Here is a 9,023-nt window from a genome sequence, read left to right on the forward strand (position 1 = left end):
GCTCAGCGACGTGGCCAAAATTACTGTAGGCACTTACATGTGATCCACGAACTACGTGAAAAGGCCAAAGTATTCAGTTAATGCCTTTAAAACTATTCATTTGTCAATATTTTCATATTTGAAAGGAATCTAAGAACGAGATAGCCCCCTAGCTGCAGGTTAAACCCTCCAGTTATTTGGATGTAGTAACTTCAAGAAACGAAATAGCACCCAAATCTAGATGGTGTGCTGGAACTTACTGACCAATCTGCCAGAATTTAATTGCTTAGTGTTGTAGCAGTTTGATTCTGTGGCGCCGCGCCGAGCCGAGCGGACTGGACTGTGCTGCTGGTCCCGGCGGAGGTTCGAGTCCTCCCTCGGGCATGGGTGTGTGTGTTTGTCCTTAGGATAATTTAGGTTAAGTAGTGTGTAAGCTTAGGGACTGATGACCTTAGCAGTTAAGTCCCATACGATTTCACACACATTTGAACATTTTTGATTCTGTGGCAACGTCCAGACTCGGAAAATTCTACAGCATCGTGTTTCTGTCCAATACCCATCGACAGATTGAACCTACGTTTGGGAAAATATTCTTTGTCCCCACCTCCCTACATATGTCAAAGCCATTTCGTATGATGTAGTCACAGGCATGCTCCCGACATCCGATGGTAAATACAGGTTGTACAAAAATGCACTCCGTCCTAGGCCACGAGTGGCCCAGCGGGACCATCCGACCGCCATGTCATCCTCAGTGGAGGATGCGGATAGGAGGGGCGTGGGGTCAGCACACCGCTCTCCCGATCGTTATGATGGTATTCTTGACCGATGCCGCTACTATTCGGTAGAGTAGCTCCTAAATTAGCATCACGAGGCTGAGTGCACCCCGAAAAATGGCAACAGCGCATGGCGGCCTGGATGCTCACCCATCCAAGTGCCGACCACGCCCGACAGCGCTTAACTTCGTTGATCTCACGGGCACCGGTGCATCCACTACGGCAAGGCCGTTGCCCTTGTACAAAAATACTGATCGGAAACTTCGGAACTTTGTTCTCGATATCAAAATATTACAAAAAGCTCGTATGAACAAAGGGTCATAAAATCCTTCATTAGTGAGGTATGAAAGGATTTATTACCCATGTAACAAAATTATACATTTCACAAACATATTTACATAACTGAAATGATTTGTTATTCATGGCGCGAAAATAGAAGATTTACTAAAGATATATACAATTACCAAAGCTGCTCGAATGAACTTGCATCCTCTGGGCCTGTGTTCCACACTTTGCAGCATGTTTTGGAAAATTCCTGGTCTGTTCCACATCTGATCAAATCCATTTTGCATACGCTCTCTCAGAACGTCGACATCGGTACGGCAACTGAATACACCAAGGGTTTTGAACGTGCCCGGTGGTAAAGAAAAACACTGGATTCAAATCTGGCGATCGGGCATATCATGCAACGGACCCCCATCGGTAAACCCACCTGTTCGGAAACTGGTTAGCGAGATACTGGCTAACTATCCGTGTAAAGTAAGATGGATCATCATCGTGGATCAACCACGCCCGTTGGATGGCGTCTAGGGGAAAATGAAGCCATCATTTAAACACTGAATACGTCATTGTGATGCATTATGATGGAAATTGTTCTAAAACAGAATAAACGATAAACAGATAAACCAAAACAAGTTCCGTGACGAACTGTAAACAAGAAATTGATTAGAATTTCAGATCTGAGCTAAGTTATAAAATCGGCAGTCACTGCACGAAATTCCTTTCATACTTCCCTAACGAACGATTTTTCAACCCATCTTTATAACAACTTTCCATAATGTGTTCGTATCAAGAATAAATCCCTAAAATTCCTGACATGTATTTTATACACTCTGAAAATAAACTACACCTGACACGGAATTTAATCTCTTCAATCTCGAGTGCACCACTGTCCATTGCTTTTTCCGCAAGGAACCAATTCATACATGGAAAGCCGGTCGGTGGGGCCGAGCGGTTCTGGGCGCTTCAGTCTGGAACCGCGCGACCGCTACGGTCGCAGGTTCGAATCCTGCCTCGGGCATGGATGTGTGTGATGTCCTTAGGTTAGTTAGGTTTAAGTAGTTCTAAGTTCTAGAGGACTGTTGACCTCAGATGTTAGGTCGCATAGTGCTCAGAGCCATTTGAACCATTTGAACCATTCATGGAAATGGACGAGCAGGAAACTAGCACTGACTGCTTAGACTATGCCTTAAGCGACAGGAATCATGGATATTTTGAGACCGTATGGGGAGTTATTCTTATCTGCAGGGAAAAAATTTTCTTTTTTATAGGAACAGAATTGTCTTTGTTTCTAGGTGAAAGGCTATAAAGTCCATAATGTTAGGAACCGTTTAGTTATTGCGCCAATACTGATGTACGTAAGTGGAGAAATAAAATTTTTAAAAAAGGTGTGTCGCATTACAAATCCAAAGGTCTTGAGTTCAGAAGTACATGATTCCATAGATTTATTCTGACACTAAAGGCTTTTTTAAACTCTGGCAATGATCTGTAAAAGTTAAAAATTTCAAGTTGCACCATGGTTGGCAGTTCACATTAAGATGTAGGATCTCCTCATTTCTGGCTGGATAAGTGAGTTCAAGGTCATGCCATCGCCATCATTACTGTGTCTACAAGTCCAGTCGCACAATCAGCTTAACAGCTCATGCATCCAAGTTGCTAACAAGAATAACATACAGAAAAAGGAAAAATAAAATTGTGGATGTGTTAGATGACGATCAGTTTGACTCTAGGAAAGGTAAAGGCACCAGAGAGGTAATTATGACGTAGCGGTTAATAACGGAAGCAAGACTAAAGAAAAATCAAGGCAAATTCATAGGGTTTTGTGACCTGGAAAAAAGCGTTCGACAATGTAAAATGGTGCGATATGTTCGAAATTCTGAAAGAAATAGGGGTAAGCTACAGGGAGAGACGGGTAACATACAATATGTACAAGAGCCAAGAGGGAATGATATGAGAGGATGACCTAGAACGAAGTGCTCGGATTAAAAAGTGTGTAACACATGGAAGTAATCTTTCACCCCTAGTGAGCAATCTGTACATCGAGGAAGCAATGATGAAAATAAATGAAAGTTTCAGGAATGGAATTAAAATTCAAGGTGAAAGGATATCAGTGATACGATTCGCTGATGACATTGCTATCCTGGGTGAAAGTAAAGAAAAATTACATGATCTGCTGAATGGAATGAACAGTCTAATGAGTACAGAACATGGGCAGAGAGTAAAACGAAGAAAGACGAAAGTAATGAGAAGTAGCAGAAATGAGAAAAGCGAGAAACTTAACATCAGGACTGATTGTCACGAAGTACATGAAGTTAAGAAATTCTACTACGTAGGCAGCAAATTAACCAATGACGGACGGAGCAAGGACAACAAAAGCAGACGGGTGTCGGCAAAAAGGGCATTCCTGGCTAAAAGAAGTCCGCTAGTATCAAACGGAGGGCTTAATTTCAGGAAGAAATTTTCTGTGAATGTACGTTTGGAGCACATCATTGTATGGTAGTGAAACATGGGCTATGGGAAAACCGAAAAACAAGAGGATCGAATCATTTGAGATATGCTGCTACAGACGAATGCTGAAAATTAGGTGGAAAGATAAGGTAAGGAATGAGGAGGTTCGGCGCAGAATCGGAGAGGAAATAAATATGTGTAAAAAACTGACAAAGAGAAGGGATATGGTCCCAGAATGAGATTTTCACTCTGCAGCGGAGTGTGCGCTCATATGAAACTTCCTGGCAGATTAAAACTGTTTGCCGGACCGAGACTCGAACTCGGGACCTTTGCCTTTCGCGGGCAAGTGCTCTACCAACTAAGCTACCCAAGCACGACTCACACCCCGTTCTCACAGCTTTATTTCTGCCAGTACCTCGTCTCCTAACTTGCAAACTTTACAGACGCTCTTCTGCGAACCATACAGAACTAGCACTCCTGAAAGAAAGGATATTGCGGAGACATGGCTTAGCCACAGCCTGGGGGATGTTTCCAGAATGAGATTTTCACTCTGCAGCGGAGTGTGCGCTGATATGAAACTTTCTGGCAGATTAAAACTCAGTTGGTAGAGCACTTGCCCGCGAAAGGCAAAGGTCCCGAGTTCGAGTCTCGGTCCGGCACACAGTTTTAATGTGCCAGGAAGTTTCAAGGGATATGATGATAGGACATCTGTTAATACGTCAGAGAATGACTTCCGTGGTACTAGAGGGAGATGTAGAGGGCAAAAACTGTAGAGGAAGACAAACATTGGAATACATCCAGCAAATAATTGAGGGCGTTGGTTACAAGTGCTACTCTGAGATGAAGAGATTAGCACAGGAGAGGAATTCGTAGCGGGCCGCATCAAACCAGTCAGAAGACTGATAACTCAAAAAAAGTCCTATTAAAATCACTTGATGGTTGAGTTCTGTCAGTTACTGATACAGTGTTGCCACGTCGTCTACAGGCTACCCCTCAGTTGTGAGCGACACACAAACACGGCGTGCCACTTCACAAATGCTGTTAATGAGCAACGCCGAGCAATGATGGAACCGGCCACCGCGAGGTATAACAGAAATGACAGATGCTTTGTCGACAGCTGATCAATTACTGAACAGCGGCAGAGGACGCCATTTGTAGTCCTGAATTTAAACTCATGTCCTAACTCTTACACAACCTCGTGGTGTGCAACGTATCCGAGAACACAACGGTCAACAGTCTGCGGCAGAACTAATCGTAAAATCACGACCGCTTTGTTCACAGTGATTAAAGCTAACCTTTACGAACAAAGTTGAATCAGAAAAATTTCAGTTTCAGAGCTAAAAAAAACTGTAATTTCTCGCAATCATTAACTGGTTACCAGAAACTATTCTCACACTGTGTACACGATCAACCGCTTTACCAACTGATGAGCAGTCCTGGTTGGCACTTGCAGATCATGAAAATACAATAACGGAAGAAAAATAATGGCGAATAAAAAACACTATTTGATGCGGAAAATGACGGGGTAAAGCTTTAAAAATTTTAAAAAAGTTTCATTTCATCAATTCATTGAATAGATTTGAAAATAAAAGAAATTGTTACGTATTACGAATTTCGAACCTACGACCTTCTACACGGCATATTAATGTACCAACCTCTAAGCTCGATACTACAATGCCTGAAGTTGTTACATTAATTCTGATATCGCAGTAGCAACGATGAATTGCAACCTTCAAAAATTTGGTGTCACGTAATGTCGTGTGAAACTTTTCTAATGTAAGCCAATCTCTCTGATTATAATAACGCTGTACGTGACGCTGATTCGCGACTAGTATGGAAGGATCCAATAGTACAGGGTGTTTATAAATGAATACCGGGGCTTTAACGCTTTATAATATTTATTTTATTTAACTTACAGATATAAATGATATATCAAATGAAAGGGCAACTGAAACAGTTCTACCAAAAACCTTATAAATGTTCAATGTGAGCACCATTTGTCACACAGCACGCTTCAAGTCTATAGCCGAGTTTTTCCCAAACGTTGATAAGTGTGTGTCTTCGGTGATTGTAGCAACAGTTGCTTCAATCCGGTTTCTTAAGTCAGGGAGGTCTGCTGGAAGCAGAGGCACGTACACACGATCCTTGATGAAGACCCAAAGGAAAAAATCGCATGGCGTTAGGTCAGGTGAACGTGGAGGCCATGCAAAGCAAGCCCTGTCATTGGGCCCCTTGTAGCCTATCCAGCACCTGGGTACAGTGAAGTTCAACCAATCGCGTACTTCGCTATGCCAATGAGGTGGCGCACCATCTTGCTGGAAAATGAAGTTCTCTGGCTCATCTTCTTCCAACTGAGGGAAGAGCCATTGCTCTAGTGTATCAAGGTAAGAAGTGTCAGTTACAGTAGGTTCACCAAAAAAGAAAGTCCCATAAACTTTTCGCCGCTATACGGCACAAAAAACAGTCACTTTTAGGAATCTTGTTGCATTTGTACCACCTCGTGAGGATTTTCTGAGCCCCAGATGCTCACATTGTGAGTGTTAACATGTCCACTAAGATGAAAGGTCGATTCATCACTGAAGACAACATGATCCAAAAAATCTTCATCGTCATGAAACAACATTTCGTTTGCGAAGTTGGCACATAATATATGGTCTGGTGCCTTTAGAGCCTGTAATAACTGTAAACGGTAAGGACGTATTTGTATGCGTTTTCTTAAAACTTTCCAAACAGACGACACGGGAACTTCACGACTAGTCCTCCGGACTGATTTCTTTGGGCCATGAATGAACGACTCTCCATTCGCACAACAGTCTCTTCATTAACTCTTGGTCGTCCTGTGCTCTTCCCTTTACAAAGGCAGCTGGTATCTTCAAATTGATGATACCATCTACGAATGTTATTATCACTTGGAGGATCACTAGTCGCCATCTTCGCTACTACCGCTGTCTAGCGGATTGCGGCGGAAACCTTGCGCATGCGCACTGGTGCCAAACACAACTGTTTTAGTTGCTCTTTCATTTGACATATGATTTATAACTGTAAGTTTAATGCAATAAATATTATAAATCGTTAAAACCCCGATATTCATTTACAAACACCCTGTATTTGGTTAGTGCTGTGCGTGAAACGCGTGTAAGTCGTAAGCGTCGTGTGTGTGTGTGGTGGTTTTTTTTTTTTTTTTTTTGTGGTTTTAGGGCGCACAACTTCAACGGTCATTAGCGCCCAGACTACGTGAGGAATGCACCGCGAGTCACAAGTTTAAAACAGCAACGAAACGGAAAAAACGATAAAGGACAGACTAACAGGCATAGGATTAAAAAAGGAAGACAGTAGAATCAAATGTCCTTTGAGAGGGTTGTCAAATTGATAAAATGAAGAACGCGAGCAGCTGCTCGTGGGCCATCCGCTAAAATGGCTTCTACAGTACAAGGCAGGCCAAGATCAAGACGCAGGGTGTTAAAATCTGGACAGACCGTTAAAATATGGCAGACCGTCAGCAATTGCCCACAGGGGCAGAACGGCGCCGGCGCATCCGTCAGCAGATGGCGATGGCTGAACCGTCAGTGGCCAATTCGTAACCGGGCCAAAACGACCTCCTCCCGCCGAGAAGGGCGTGAGGAGGACGTCCAAGCCACGGGAAGAGGTTTCAGGGCCCGAAGTTTGCTGTCTGGAAGTGCAGCCCAATCGGCATGCCACTGCGATAAAATGCGCCGACAAATGACCCTGCTACAATCTGACGAAGGGACACAACAAGATGCTGTCCGAGGCTGGAGGACCGCAGCCTTGGCCGCGGCATCTGCAGCTTCGTTCCCAGGGAGACCGACATGGCCAGGAACCCACATAAAGCTAACCGGAGAACCGACGTCCACCAGCTGCTGAAGAGAGCGTTGGATCCGGTGCACGAAAGGGTGAACCGGGTACGGATCACGGAGGCTCTGGATAGCGCTCAGGGAATCGGAGCAGATGACATATGCAGAATGTCGGTGGCGGCAGATGTAAAGGACAGCCTGGTAGAGGGCAAAGAGCTCAGCTGTGAAGACCGAACAAAGGCCATGGAGCCGGTATTTGAAACTTTGTGCCCCGACAATAAAGGAACACCCAACCCCGTCATTGGTCTTAGAGCCGTCTGTATAAATGAAGGTCATATTAATGAACTTCGAACGAAGTGCGATAAAACGGGAGTGGTAGACTGAACCGGGGGTAACCTCCTTCGGGAGCGAGCAGAGGTCAAGGTGGACGCGAACCTGATCCTGGAGCCAAGGTGGCGTGTGGCTCTCGCCCACTCGAAAGGTTGCAGGGAGTGAAAAATTAAGGTGTTGAAGGAGGCGACGAAAGCGAACTCCAGGGGGTAGCAGGGCAGAGACATACAACCCGTATTGACTGTCGAGAGAGTCATCAAAAAAGGAACGATAAGACGGGTGGTCGGGCATTGCCAGTAGCCGACAGGCATACCGACAAAGCAGTATATCGCGCCGGTAGGTGAGTGGCAACTCACCAGCGTCAGCATGAAGACTCTCGACGGGACTAGTATAAAACGCTCCGATCGCAAGTCGTAAACCCCGATGTTGTATGGAGTTGAGGCGGCGTAAGATGGATGGCCATGCAGAGGAGTATACGAAGCTCCCATAATCCAGCTTGGAGCGGACGATAGACCGATATAGACGAAGCAGGACGGTTCGATCCGCTCCCCACGACATACCACTGAGAACACGGAGGACATTTAGAGAACGGGTACAACGGGCAGCCAAATATGACACATGTGGAGACCAACTAAGTTTCCTGTCAAATGTAAGACCTAAAGATTTTGTTGTCTCCACGAATGGGAGAGCAACGGGACCGAGTCGTAAGGACGGTGGGAGAAACTCTTTGTAGCGCCAGAAGTTAATACAGACCGTCTTCTCGGCAGAAAAACGGAACCCATTGGCGACACTCCAGGAGTAAAGACGGTCAAGAGAACGCTGAAGACAGCGCTCCAGGACACGTGTACTCTGCGCGCTGCAATAGATGGTAAAATCGTCCACGAAAAGGGAGCCTGATACATCAGCTGGGAGGCAATCCATTATTGGATTGATCGCGATGGCGAAGAGAGCGACGCTCAAAACTGAGCCCTGTGGCACACCATTCTCCTGGCGAAAGGTGTCTGACAGGACAGAACCCACACGTACCCTGAACCGTCGATCCAGTAAAAAAGAACGAATAAAAAGAGGGAGGCGACAGCGAAGGCCCCATGTATGCATGGTGCGGAGAATGCCCGCCCTCCAACAGGTGTCGTAAGCCTTCTCCAAATCAAAGAACACAGCCGCTGTCGGGCGCTTCCGCAAGAAGTTATTCATAATGAAGGTCGACAAGGTAACCAGATGGTCGACAGCAGAGCGGCGCCTACGAAATCCACATTGTACATTGGTAAGTAGGCGTCGAGACTCGAGCAGCCAAACCAATCGAGAGTTAACCATTCGCTCCATCACTTTACAGACACAGCTGGTAAGCGAGATGGGTCGATAACTGGAAGGCAAGTGCTTGTCCTTCCCCGGCTTAGGAATC

General features: G+C 45.2%; 1 non-coding gene across 1 annotated transcript; it reads right to left on the reverse strand.

Annotated features, from left to right (window-relative positions):
- Positions 1 to 3,778: 3,778 nt before the first annotated feature.
- Positions 3,779 to 3,853, reverse strand: Trnas-cga. Its single transcript has one exon. It is a non-coding gene; the product is annotated as a tRNA-Ser (tRNA).
- Positions 3,854 to 9,023: the final 5,170 nt, after the last annotated feature.

The sequence above is a fragment of the Schistocerca americana genome, chromosome 4, assembly GCF_021461395.2.
Source record: "Schistocerca americana isolate TAMUIC-IGC-003095 chromosome 4, iqSchAmer2.1, whole genome shotgun sequence".
In the NCBI taxonomy this organism is placed as follows: domain Eukaryota; kingdom Metazoa; phylum Arthropoda; class Insecta; order Orthoptera; family Acrididae; genus Schistocerca; species Schistocerca americana.